The 13,583-nt window shown below is 40.4% G+C and overlaps 1 long non-coding RNA gene across 1 annotated transcript in view; it reads left to right on the forward strand.

Moving 5' to 3' along the window:
* Window positions 1-12,707, forward strand: part of LOC132343646 (uncharacterized) — a 53,278-nt gene extending 40,571 nt beyond the window's left edge. Inside the window, exons 3-4 of the long non-coding RNA XR_009492578.1 lie at window positions 11,933-11,971; window positions 12,544-12,707. This is a non-coding gene — a long non-coding RNA (uncharacterized lncRNA). The remainder of the gene's footprint in view (window positions 1-11,932; window positions 11,972-12,543) is intronic.
* Window positions 12,708-13,583: the final 876 nt, after the last annotated feature.

Consider the following 13,583-nt stretch of genomic DNA (forward strand, 5'->3'; position numbering starts at 1 on the left):
AATCGCTTTTTGGAAGCTGACAATTTGAAGCAAGCATGTGAGAGGGCAGCTGGGAGAGAAAAGTCTGAATTCAAAAGACCCCAGCAGGAGATGCCCTGTGACAGAATCAGACTTGACAGGCAGAGGCATTTACTTCTGCTGTCATCTCTAAACAGAAATCTCAGACGACATATTTAGTATGCTCTTGAGATGCCACCGTTTGTCAAAGGAAGAGAAGGCATATGGTCAAGCCACAAGGGAGAACCTGCCATGAGTGGTCGAGATGACTCAGACTTCTTTGCTATTCCTAATGAAACAAGGGCAGCTCTCTCCTGCCATGGTTGATTGAAGATGCATTGCGAGTGCCTACTGCCTTCAGACAAACTGTACTTTGAGGTCTTTGCACAGAGCTAGCCAATGGTCTTGCAATAACCTATATTAAAGGGGTTTGGCAAAAACATGTCTAGTCAAGCAGTTTAAAACTGATAGGTTTGTGTTGAGGAGTCTGTTACTGGATGCTTCCTCAAATAGCAGCAAATGAATCAAGAGCTCCTAACAGTTATGCTTTGCTTCAAGTACTGCTGCTGCTGCTGCTAAGTCGCTTCAGTCATGTCCGACGCTGTGCGACCCCATAGACGGCAGCCCACCAGGCTCTGCCATCCCTGGGATTCTCCAGCAAGAACACTGGAGTGGGTTGCCATTTCCTTCTCCAAGTACAGTGTGTTGCTATAGTGGTAGAGATAAAATTCACAGAAACAATGTTATGAGTTTTCAATGACAATACCATTTCATATTTCTATGCAGTTAATACTTGTTTTGATCAGGAATAGAAAATGTTATGCCTGGAATACTCAGAGAGATAAGGAAATTATATCCATGAACTAGAACAGGAGATCATATTTCTAAAAATTAGCCAAATATAAACTGGGAAGGTATGAAAAAGAATCAATTAAAAATTTTATATAAATAGATATTAATTTAAACAAAATTATCAGTGAACATTTTTAAATACTGGGAGTTTTTTAAAAAGTGAAATGACTGCATCTTAAGGACTGAGGATGTAATTTAAGTGGTAGGCACAAATATACTAAGTAAAAACAAGAAAGACTGAAAATAAGATTTAACTCTCGAGGCTAGGAAAACAATAATAGGATAAACCTGAAGTTGGTTATTGCTTTCCTAGTAGAATAAAGAAATAATGAAGGGGAGTATATGAAGGGAAATGTTTTTACCACCATGTGATGCCATTTAAACAAAAGGAGTGTATTTCATTCTTTTTGCTGGCTAGAATGTTGAGGTGAACAATGAGACCTGGATACAGTATCTGGCTAATGAAAGTGAAAGTCGCTCAGTCATGTTTGACTCTTTGCAACCCCTTGGATACATGGCCAGAATACTGGAGTGGGTAGCCTTTCTCTTCTCTAGGGAATCTTCCCAACCTAGGACTTGAACCTGGATCTCCTGCATTGCAGGTGGATTCTTTATCAACTGAGCTATCAGGCAAACCCTGGATACAGTATCTGAGAGCCTGGGATAGAAGCCACAAATTAAGGATGGTAGAAAGCACAGAGTCCATCTTATCCTGACACCATGAAGCCTTGAGGTTTAGCTGGAATGCTGAAACTGTTAGGAGAGAGAAAATACATTTCTATCACTGTTAAACCACTGTTCTTTTAGGCTTTGTACATTTCATATGCATAAAGGTATATACAAAATAATAAAAATATGAAGATTCAAGTCAACAATACATAAATCTTAGGAAAAACGGGTGCACTGTTTTTTTCCTTTTTAAAATTTTATTTTTTGGCACTGCAGCATGCTGGATCTTAATTCCCCAACCAGGAATTGAGAGGAATTCCCTGTGCCCTCTGCAGTGGAAGCATGGAATTGTAACCACTGGACCACCAGGGAAGTCCCCATTTTATTTTTATTCTTTAAACTGTACCATTGATGTGAATTTTTAGTGTCCTCAAGGATGGCTTTTGTATGCCAGCAGAATGGCTTTGACAGATACTCAAATGTATATAGAAAAGTAAGAGATCAAGATACAGATGCTCAGTGTGAAAGTGAAAGTTGCTCAGTCGTGTCCAAATCTTTGAATACTGGAGTGGGTGGCCTTTCCCTTCTCCAGGGTAACTTCCCAACCCAGGGATCAAACCCAGGTTTCTCGCATTGCAGGCAGATTCTTTACCAGCTGAGCCACAAGGGAAGCCCAAGAATAGTGGAGTGGTTAGCCTATCCCTGCTCTAGCGGATCTTCCCAACCCAGGAATCAAACCAGGATCTCCGACATTGCAGGTGGATTCTTTACCAACTGAGCTATCAGGGAAGCCATGATATTTAATTATGATTGTGTAACACAGGTATAGGTATACACAAATAGTTCAATGAAACAGAATAGAAACCTAGAAACGAAAGACAACCCTATGTGGAAAATGTATTTGTCAGAGTTAATGTTACATACATGGGGAAAATGATTGCCTATTGAATAAACAGCTGAAGCTGAAGCTCCAATTCTTTGGCCACCTGATGCAGAGGACAGATGGTTGGATAGCATCACCGACTCAATGGACATGACTTTGAGCAAACTCTGGGACTCAGTGAAGGACAGGGAAGCTTGGCATGTGTGCTGCAGTCCAATGGGTCTCGAAGAGTCAGACATGACTTAGCAACTGAACAACAAATTAAATAAATGGTTGTGGAAAAATGGGTAATCTATGTAGAAAAAAACTTGGGACTCCATCCAACATTAAATATAAAATAGATCCCTGGTACAATAAATATATAATGGTAAACAAGCAAAAGTTTATTTTTATTAAGAAAATAGGGAATTCCCTGGCAGTCCAGTGGTTAGGACTCCAAGCTTTCATTGCTAGGGTTCAATCCCTGGTTGAGGAGCTAAGATCCTGTAAGCCTCAAGGTACAGCCAAAAGGGAAAAAAAAAGAAAGAAAAAGAGCATCTTTATGTTCTGTAAATACAAAGTGATTTCTTAAAGCAATGTATCAGACAAGCACAAACTACAGAGAAAAAGATATGTTCAAATACATTAAAATTAAAAATTTCTACACAGTAAAAGACCAAGAGCAAAGGTCAAAACAAACTTAGAATGGGAGAGGGTATTTGCAATAAATACAAATAAATAACAAGAATTATATAAATAACATATAACTTTAAAATCAACATGGGAAAGAAGAATTATCCAGTGGAAACATAGGCAAAGGATATAATTAAGCAGCTCACTGAAGAGGAAATCCAATTGGCTAATACACATACAGAAAGGAATTTCAGCCTCCCTAGTAATCAGGGAAATGTAAATTAGAGGAGATGGGAAAAAAATGAAAACTTCTTATAATTCTATGTGATGGCGAGGATATAATTCCTTCACCTAATTATCAAGAGTATCTCAGAAGAAGAATAGTTTGCCAACTGCAGTTTGCAAACTCAACTCTTATCTTTCACCACTTTAAAGTATGAGGAGGCTTTTGGATCCATCTGACAAACAATTGGTGTTTAAAAGGATCTTATTACCGGCCTCTGTTCTTAACGCTGTTCGAGAGTCAGCTTTGCCCTATGGCTGGGCACCTTTCGAGGAGGGCTGTCAGCAGTATTTGAGGCTCAAGGTTCATAATTCACATTCATAGGGGGAAAAGGAGGCTCTTTGTCATCATGGAATAAAGGGTCTTCCTTGAAATCTGATAAAGCCAACGTGGATCACTTGCCATCACTGGATCCTGTAACCATCCCAGACTTGAAGATAGGAAATGGGTTTCCTAAAATTAACTTAGATGTCTGGAAAATGAAAGTGTTAGTCATTCAGTCGTGTCTGACTCTTTTGCGACCCCCTGGATGGTAGTCTGCCAGGCTCCTCTGTCCATGGAATTCTTAAGGCAAGAATACTGGAGTGGGTAGCCATTTCTTTCTTCAGGGGATCTTTCTGACCTGGAGATCAAACCCATGTCTCCTGCACTGCGGGCAGATTCTTTACTGTCTGAGTCATCAGGGAAGCCCTAGATGTTTGGAGTTGGGTCAGTTCCCAAGAACGTTGCTGTGGATGAGGAGTGGATGGGGTTATATGAAATCCATTGCACCTCCTGTGAGTACAGGACTCCCAAATACTAAAGATACAGACCCACCAACCCTCAGAAACCGCCACAAAAGGTGACATCAATTTCAAATACAATTACATGACACTTTACATGAGGTTTCATTAAACTGTTTTAGTCATTCCTGAAGGCAGTACAGTGAGGAATCTCTGAGGAGAGTGAGAAGTTGAGCTTTGCAAGCATCTCGCCTTGAGAGGCAAAACCTTGGCGTGGTCAAAGTTCCCAGCGCCAAACAGCACTCAGGGCTGCCATTTTTCCTTTCACAGGTGATATTGACAGGAGAAACAAAGCTTGTACTGCAAGCTTTGTTCATTTTTATGCACTGCTGGAATTTAAGATCCTTAAATTGCCTGGAGTGGGACCACAACCATAATTGCCAGCAAAAATATCATTGCAGTAATTGGAAGCTCATAACTACTCTGACTCTAAACTTGACCTCTGTCTTATGCTCATTCCAGAACTCTTGTGCTCAGTCTATACCTAACAGCTCAACTTCAGAGTTCTGAATGATTCCTCATCCATGGCTCAATCCACCACACTAGAGTTTACTAAAATATGTTGTGTGGAACACAATCCTATAAAAGGATATAAAAAGCGTATATGGACCAAGTTAAGTTAGGAAACTTTACATATTATATCCTCTTGAAGAATTACATTCACATCTTTAAGATTCTGAGCAGTGAAGAAATCTGTGTAATTTGGTATTTTCTAATCTAATTGCTCACTTGGTAAAGAATCTGACTGCAATGCAAGAGACCTGGGTTTGATCCCTGGGTCGAGAAGATCCCCTGGAGTAGGCAATGACAACCCACTCCAAAATTCTTGCCTGGTGAATCCCATGCACAGAGGAGCCTGCTGGGCTATAGTCCACGGGGTCACAAAGAGTTGGACATGACTGAGTGACTAACACACATGCACACAATCTAACAGCAGAATCTATTACATGAAGGACATTTATTAACATCTTCAGAACTAATGTTACAAAGAATGTACTCTAAGAATCATGGCATCATATCATGCTCGTGGTGTTACTGTTCAGTTGCTAAGTTTTGTCCAACTCTTTGTGACCCCAGGGACTGCAGCATGCCAAGCTCCTCTGTCTTCCACTGCTGCTGCTGCTGTAAGTCGCTTCAGTCATGCCCGACTCTGTGCGACCCCATAGATGGAAGTCCACCAGGCTCCCCCGTCCCTGGGATTCTCCAGGCAAGAACACTGGAGTGGGTTGCCATTTCCTTCTCCAATGCATGAAAGTGAAAAGTGAAAGTGAAGTTGCTCAGTTGTGTCCGACTCTTAGCGACCTCATGGACTGCAGCCTACCAGGCTCCTTTGCCCATGGGATTTTCCAGGCAAGAGTACTGGAGTGGGGTGCCATTGCCTTCTCCTACCTCCTGGAATTTGCTCAAATTCATGTCCATTAGGTTGGTGATGCTATCCAACCATCTCATCTTCTGCCGCCCCTTTCTCCTTTTGCCTTCAATCTTTCCCAGCATCTGGGTCTTCTTCTTCAGTGAGTCAGCTCTTTGAATCAAGTGGCCAAAGTATTGAAGTTTCAGCCTCAGTATCAGTCCTTCCAGTGAATATTCAGGGTTGATTCTTTTAGAATTGACTGGTTTGATCACCTTGCAGTCCACGGAACTCTTAAGAATCTTCTCCATCACTACAGTTTGAAAGCACAAATTCTTTAGCGCTCGGCCTTCTTTATGGTCCAGCTTTCACACCTGGACATGACTACTGGAAAAACCACACCTTTGACTATACAGACCTTTGTCAGCAAAGTAATGTCTCTGCTTTTTAATACGTTGTCTAGGTTTGTCATAACTTTCCTTCCAAGGAGCAAGCATCTCTCAATTTCATGGCTGCATTTTATCATATAACAAAATAAACAACAAACTTTAAATTTTAGATGTATGAGGCAACTCAGAAACATGTTTTTGACATGGAGTTGCCCAACTGTATGCAAAAGCAGAGAGGCTAGTATAATAAATTCCATGTGCATATCACCTAACTCAGCACTTGTCATTAGCTTCTTCATACCACCACTCATTTCCCCAACCACTCATGATTATTTTGAAGCAAATCCTAGACACATGATTTCATCTGAGAACACTTCAGTATGTATCTCTGAAGACAAGGAATCTCTTTTTTAAACACAATTTCAATTATTAGCACACCCTGAAAACGGCAAGTCTAATCCTTAATTTCACTGCTATCTTCCTGACTGTCTATAAATGTTCTAACACTTCTGTGTTTAGCATGTTTTGTTGTGTTTTGTTTTACAGTTTGTTTGAAATAAGATCCAAAAAGGTCCATATGTTACTATTGGTTAATAATTGTTTAAGTCTATTTTAGTAAAGATTCTCCCTCTTTACACTTCATGCGTGCGTGCTAAGTCACTTCAGTCATGTCCCACTCTTTGTGACCACATGGACTGTAGTCGCCAGGCTCCTCTGTTCATGGGACCCTCCAGACAAGAGTACTGGAGTGGGTAGCCGTGCCCTCCTCCAGATGATCTTCCCAACCCAGGGATCGAATCCAAGTCTCTTACATCCCCTGCATTGGGAGACAGGTTCTTTACCACTAGAACCCTCTCCAGTGTTCTTGCCTGGAGAATCCCAGGGATGGGGAGCCTGGTGGGCTGCCGTCTATGGGGTCGCACGGAGTCGGACACGACTGAGCGACTCAGCAGCAGCAGTGCCACCTTTATACTTCTTCTTTTGTTATTGTTTAAAAAACAGAAACAAAACTGGCCCCTGTGTCTTCAGCTTTCCCTAGTCCAGATGACATCCTCATGGTGTCTCTTGGTATATTCCTCTGTCCTCTGTATTTCCTATAAGGCACAGCAGCTCACACAGATTCTGGTTTGATTTCTTTGGCAACACTCTTATACAGGTGAGTGGAATACTCCCGCTGAGAGACACGCAATGTTCCTTTTTTGATGTTCTCAGCCATGGTTGATGATTGACTAAAAACACTAACTCATTAGGTGTTTCAATTCGTGATGTTTCTATCATCTCTTCTTCATTTATTATCTAGATTACTTCTGCAAAAATAAACACCCTCTTGTTAAATGGTTACATTGGGATACAACTTCTATAGACAGGGCAAGAAAAAAAATCCGATTCTTTCTACTTTAAAATTTTCAAAATATAGTATTGGCTCCCATGAGCCATTAAAGAATTATCAGTGTGTTACCATTTTCTTATTATTGTGGGCCACTATATACCCTGGAGAAGGGAATGGCTACCCACTCCAGTATTCTTACCTGGAGAATTCCATGGACAGAGGAGCCTGGTGGGCTATAGTCTGTGGGATCATAGAGTTGGATACAGCTGAGTGACTAACACTTATGTATTTATATAAACATATTCTATGTGTTAAATTTTTTTAAATTATCACACTTACTGATGCTAAAATTTGTCCCTTTTTGCACAAAGTTCCCGAGTCTTTTTCACACAATCCACATAGCTTTTGATCTGTTTCTGGTATTTTGGTATGACAAGATATACCAGGTTCTTGCATTTCCAGCACCAGGCCCGGAATGAATCATTTTTTTCAAGGTGCCCTGGTTTTGTTTTGTTTCTGTTTTTTTAACTGGGAAATGTATTTACAAAACAGTATAAATATGATTTTTTTTAGCTTAATATAGATAAAATTATATCAATAGTATCAATTTTAAAAACATAGGGCTTCCCAGGTGGCACTAGTGGTAAAGAACCCGCCTGCCAAAGCAGGAGACGTAAGAGAATTCGATTCCCGGGCGAGGAAAATCCCCTGGAGGAGGGCATGGCAACCCACTCCAGTATTCTTGCCTGGAGAATCCCGGAGAGGACGTGGTGGGCTACAGTCCATAGGGTTGGAGTTGGAGACAGCTGAAGCCACTTAGCACACGTGCACATACGTCTCTTGGTCCTTCAATGGAGTATTTCATATGACAAAAGAGAAAAGCATTTATTTTGAACTTGACCGATGTACTCTCCAAATCTGTTTTTTTCATTTGTCAAATGCAGACTATGATAATCCTTACTCATAGGTTTACAGATTAAACAAGTCAGTACACGTGTAGTTGTTAGAGCGGTGCCAGTGGTAGTGAGTGCTTAATAAACATTAATTATGATCTGACACTTAGCCTTAGTTTTGTACTCAGATCTCAACATAGAGTGATTTAAGTTCAAATTATTATTCTTTGACAACTCACAGTTCCCTTTGACTATCCAACACCCCAAATTCCCCTGACCTACTTTGAGGAGTTACATTCCCAGGCAGCAGGGTTCAATTAAGGAAGCCGGGAGAAAAAGCAACCAACTCCAAAGTTATTTTTTGCTTCTTCGAAGGCCATCTGCTGCTATGACCCATTTCACAACATGGAAATTCATCAGCTGAGTGCAATTTCCCTTCAATCAGTGGCCCACTAAATGGAATTATGTTGCTATCTTTAAATTTGAAATGATCAGACATGGGTTAAAAAATGCCCATTCATCAGTCAAGATTCTGCAGTTAATTGTGAAAACAGAGGGTTCACCACATACCAGGATTTTGGCAGAGAAGTGGAAAACGGGTTTGTTTTCTTTCACCCCTTGGCCCTCGGGCAAATAGCAAACAGATAGTTTGAAATCTTTCCCTCTGAATTTTTTATTTATTTATTTTTGCCTTGATGCTTCAGTGAATGGGTAAACGAATTTATCTTCACAAACCTGGTCCTTTCGAGACTGGACTGATCTCTTTAAGGGGAATCGGTCAGTTGATCTTTGAAGAAACTTTATGGAAATCCGACATTAAAAATAAATTCACGACAACAAAATGTTTTCAAAATAATGTACAGATGTCTTAGTTATTCTAAAAAGTATCAGTGTGTTATTGGACAGGATAATGTACCCAAAATTGCTTTGCAGGATATTATTAGGACAATGGATGAAATTCACATAACATGGTAGATTAAAGTATTATATCAGTATTAAATTTCCTGAATTCGATAGCTGCTTTGGTCTCAGAAAATACACAATGAACTAGTAAAGGGGCATGATGTCTGCAGAGTTCTCTCAAATGGTTCAGAGAAGATTAATGTATGTCTGTGTGCAGAGAGGGAGGGAGGGAGCGTGCAGGACACAGAGCACTCAGATGTGGCGCACGCTGAAAACCGGTAAAAACTCAAGAAACTGGATGAAGGGTATAGGAGAGCTCTTGATACGATTCTTGACACTCTTCTGTAAATTTAAAATTATTTCAGAATAAAATATTTAAAATTAATTCATTAAAAAGTGAGATAATGTATATCAAGTACATAGCTCAATGTCTACTACACAGTAGTATTAATATCAAATCTGCAGAACTTGGATATGCATCTTTGTGCTGCAAAGTTATACTACAATAGGTTTCAAAATTAAACAAAATGGTACTTTTTCCATCAAGATGAACTTTAAAACAAAAAAATAGAGCTACCATATGATCCAGCAATCCCACTCCTGGCATATATCTAGAGAAAACCATGGTTCAAAAGGATACATGCACCCAAGTGTTCATTGTAATGCTGTTTACAATAGCCAAGCCATGGAAGCAACCTAAATGTCCATCGACAGATGAATGGATAAAGAAGATGTGGTGTGTGTGTGTATATACATACATATATATATATATATATATATATATATATATATACACAATGGAATATTACTCAGCCATTAACAAGAATGAAATAATGCCATTTACAGCAACATGGATGTACCTGGAGATTTTCACACTAAGTGAAGTAGGTCAGATAGAGAAAGACAAATATCATATATCACTTATATGCAGAATGAAAAAGTGATAAATGAACTTATTTACTAAATAGAAATAGAGTCAGAGGTATAGAAAACAAATTTATGTTTACCTAAGGGGAAAGGTAAGAGACACCTGTATGAGAGTCATGAAGCGACAGTGAGAACCTGGTATGGAACAACTGATTGGTTCAAGATGGAGAAAGGAGTTGTATGCTGTCACCATGCTTGTTTAACCTATATGCTGAGCACATCATTAGAAATGCCAGACTGGATGAGTTACAAGTCAGAATCAAGATAGGCGGGAGAAACATCAACAACCTCAGATGTGCAGATGATACCACTCTAATGGCAGAAAGTGAAGAGGAGCTAAAGAACCTCTTGATGAGGGTGAAGGAGGAGAGTGAAAGAGCCAGCTTAAGACTAAATATTAAAAAAAAATAAGATCATGGCATCCGGCCCCATTACTGCATGGCAAACAGAAGGGAAAAATGAGAAAGTAGCAACAGATTTCCTCTTTTTGAGCTCCAAAATCACTGTGGACAGTGACTGCAGCCATGAAATCAGAAGACAATTGCTTCTTGGCAGGAAAGCAATGACAAACCTAGACAGTGTGATGAAAAGCAGAGACATTACTCTGCTGACAAAGTCTGTGGTCAAGGCTGTGGTCTTCCCAGTGGTCAATAATGGTTGTGAGAACCGGACCATAAACAAGGCAGAATGCCAAAGAATTGATGCCTTCAAACTATGGTGCTGGAGAAGACTCCTGAGAGTCCCTTGGACAGCAAGGAGATCAAACCAGTCAATCTAAATGGAGGTCAACCCTGAATATTCACTGGAAGGACTGATGCTGAAGCTCCAGTATTTTGGTCATCTGGTGTACACAGATGACTCATTGGAAAAGTTTCTGATGCTGGGAAAAATTGAGGGCAGAAGGAGAAGAGGGCGTCAGAGGATGAGATAGCTAGACAGCATCACTGATGCAATGAACACAAACTTGGGCAAACTTCAGGAGAAGGTGAAGAACAGGGAGGCTTGGAGTGCTGCAGTCCATGGGGTCACAAAGAGTCAGACACGACTGGGTGACTGAACAACAAGTGGAATGGTGTGTGCATGCTCAGTCGCTCAGTTGTGTCTGACTCTTTGTGAGTCTCTTCATGGACTGTAGCCTGCCAGGCTCCTCTGTCCTTGGAATTTTCCAGGCAAGAATACTGGGGTGGGTTGCCATTTCTTACTCCAAGGGGAAAGGTGGGGGGAAAAAACAGGAGCTTAGGATTAACAAACTATTGTATATAAAATAGATAATCAACAAGGACCTACTATATAGCACAGGGAACTCACTCAGTATTCTGTAATAACTAAACGGGAAAAGAATTTGATAAAGAATACATATGTGTATAGCCGAATCTCTTTTCTGTACACCTGAAACTAACACAACATTGTAAATCAACTACAGTCTAATATAAAACAGTTTTTTAAAAATCGGGGGTGGAGTGTGGCAATGGAAGGGTATTCCATGTTCCAAATGACATCAGCTTTTAGAGAGCCTTCTTCAGTGTGCCAGCTGGTGAGCTCCTAATTCTTACTCCTCAGCTTATCAGTTCCTAACAGCTCCATGAAGGTCTTGTTATAGAATTTTACATGGAAGCTGAATAACGTGTTCAAGGTCCCACAGCTAGTAAAAACCTGGGACTTCACCCAGACCCAGATCACCAACTTCAGAGCATATGAGATTTCCATGAAGTCACAGGAAAGAGCATGCGCTAGAGAAGACAAGGCCCGGAATTTGTTGCTGATCGGCAGGACGCAGACGATCAGCAGTACTTGCTCGTGTGTGGTTGGGTTGCTTAATGAAAAGGTAGGTAAAGGGCTCAGACCTGTGGCTGACTCCTGGTCAGTTAGCGCTCCACAAATATTAACTTATTATTAGTCTTGTGAAAAGACATTTAAACACTGGATGGTAACATTGTCAGATGGCTTTGCGCCTTATAGAACATTCATTTCCAAAGAGTTTGGGTTTGTGACTAAATATCGATAGAGAGTTCTCTGTGTGGTTCTCACTACTGTCCCTGAAATTTTCTATTTTGCTTTTTCTAGCTTCAGAAGTTCCACCATATGCCAGCATTGTGACTTTGGGTGAGTCACTTAATCTTTCTTGCCTCCGTTTCTTCATCTGTAAATGGGAATAATAACCCTACGATATCACAGGGTTTTTATGACTCTCTCATACCTAGCTTCCTTTGTGAGATTCACCCACACTGATGTTTGGTGTTATAATGTGTTCATTCTTATTCCTGTACCGTGTATCAGTACATGGATATGACAATTCATTTGTCCATCCTACTCTTCGTGACTGTTTGTGTAGCTTCCAGTATGCACAGTGCTGTGGTCAACATTCCTCTACACTTCTTCCGATGAACATATGTAAACATTTCCGGTGGGCATATAGCAAGGGTGGTACGAATGCATCACAAGGCATACATATGTTCAGATTTAGAAGACAGGGACAAACAGGTATTCAGGCGGCGGTATCAGTTTACACTTCTACCAGGAGTGTACCATAGTTTTGCTTGTTCCCTGCTTTTGCCAAAACTTGACATTTTTCTTGTACATAAGTTTTTGGGTTTTTTTTCTTTAATTTCTGTGGGATAGGTTGTCAGAAGTGAGATTACTAAGTCAAAGTGTGTATGTGTTTTTAACTTTAACAGATGTGGCCAGACGGTTTTCCAAAAGGTCTGCATAACTGCACATTTTCACCAAGAATACAAAAGAATACTCTTCTCCCTACATCTCTACCAACAATAAACACTATTCCTCTTTTTAATTTTTGCCATTCTGATGGGTATAAAATAAAATGTTATTTTAACTTATACTCCATACTATTAATGTTTATATATTTGTGGCCTCTGGATTTGTCCTTCTATTGAAGGATAGAAGGATATTGGGAAGGATATTGAATTTGTGACTGGTCAGAAAGATTAAGGGCTTCCCAGGTGGAGCTAGTGGTAAAGAATTTGTCTGCCAATGCAGGAGACATAAGAGATTCAGGTTCGATTCCTAGGTGGGAAAGATCTCCTGAAAGAGGACGTGGCAACCCACTCCAGCATTCTTGCCTAGAGAATTCCATGGACAGAGGAGCCTGTCCTGCCCCTGGGGTTGCACAGAGTTGGACACAACTGAAGCAACTTAGCATGCAAGAAACTAATAGTGTTATCCCATTAAAAAAACAAAAACCCACGCACAAAAAAATCCTCTCTGTGAAGTTGTAAATTCTCTATCTCTGCATGTGTCCAGGATGAGGCTGCTTGTTTACATCTCAGAAATGTGTTGGGTGGATTCTTCTGTTGAGTTGGAGACAGCCTTGGAAATGTGGTTCCAAAAGCAGGCCATGAGGAGAATCAAATTAGAAATTTTAACATGCAGATTCCCAGTATCCTGCCTTGAAGACTTTGCTGAAGAAGACCTGGGAGAGGCCCAGGAATCTTTATTTTGCAACATGGACCAAGTGATTCTGATTAACCTGTGTACAGACCACTTTTGAGAAATACTGGACTAGAAGATGTCTGTCTTTGAATTTCAAAATGATCGATTTTACCAGCTGCTATTGGCAGCTCAGTGGTAAAGAATCCACCTGCCAATGCAGGGGATGCAGTTTTGAACCTTGATCTGGGAAGATACCCTGGAGATGGAAATGGCAACTCACTCCAGTGTTCTTGCCCAGAGAGCCCCACGGCACATAGTAGAGTCT

The sequence above is a fragment of the Bos taurus genome, chromosome 23 (assembly GCF_002263795.3).
Source record: "Bos taurus isolate L1 Dominette 01449 registration number 42190680 breed Hereford chromosome 23, ARS-UCD2.0, whole genome shotgun sequence".
In the NCBI taxonomy this organism is placed as follows: Eukaryota; Metazoa; Chordata; class Mammalia; order Artiodactyla; family Bovidae; genus Bos; species Bos taurus.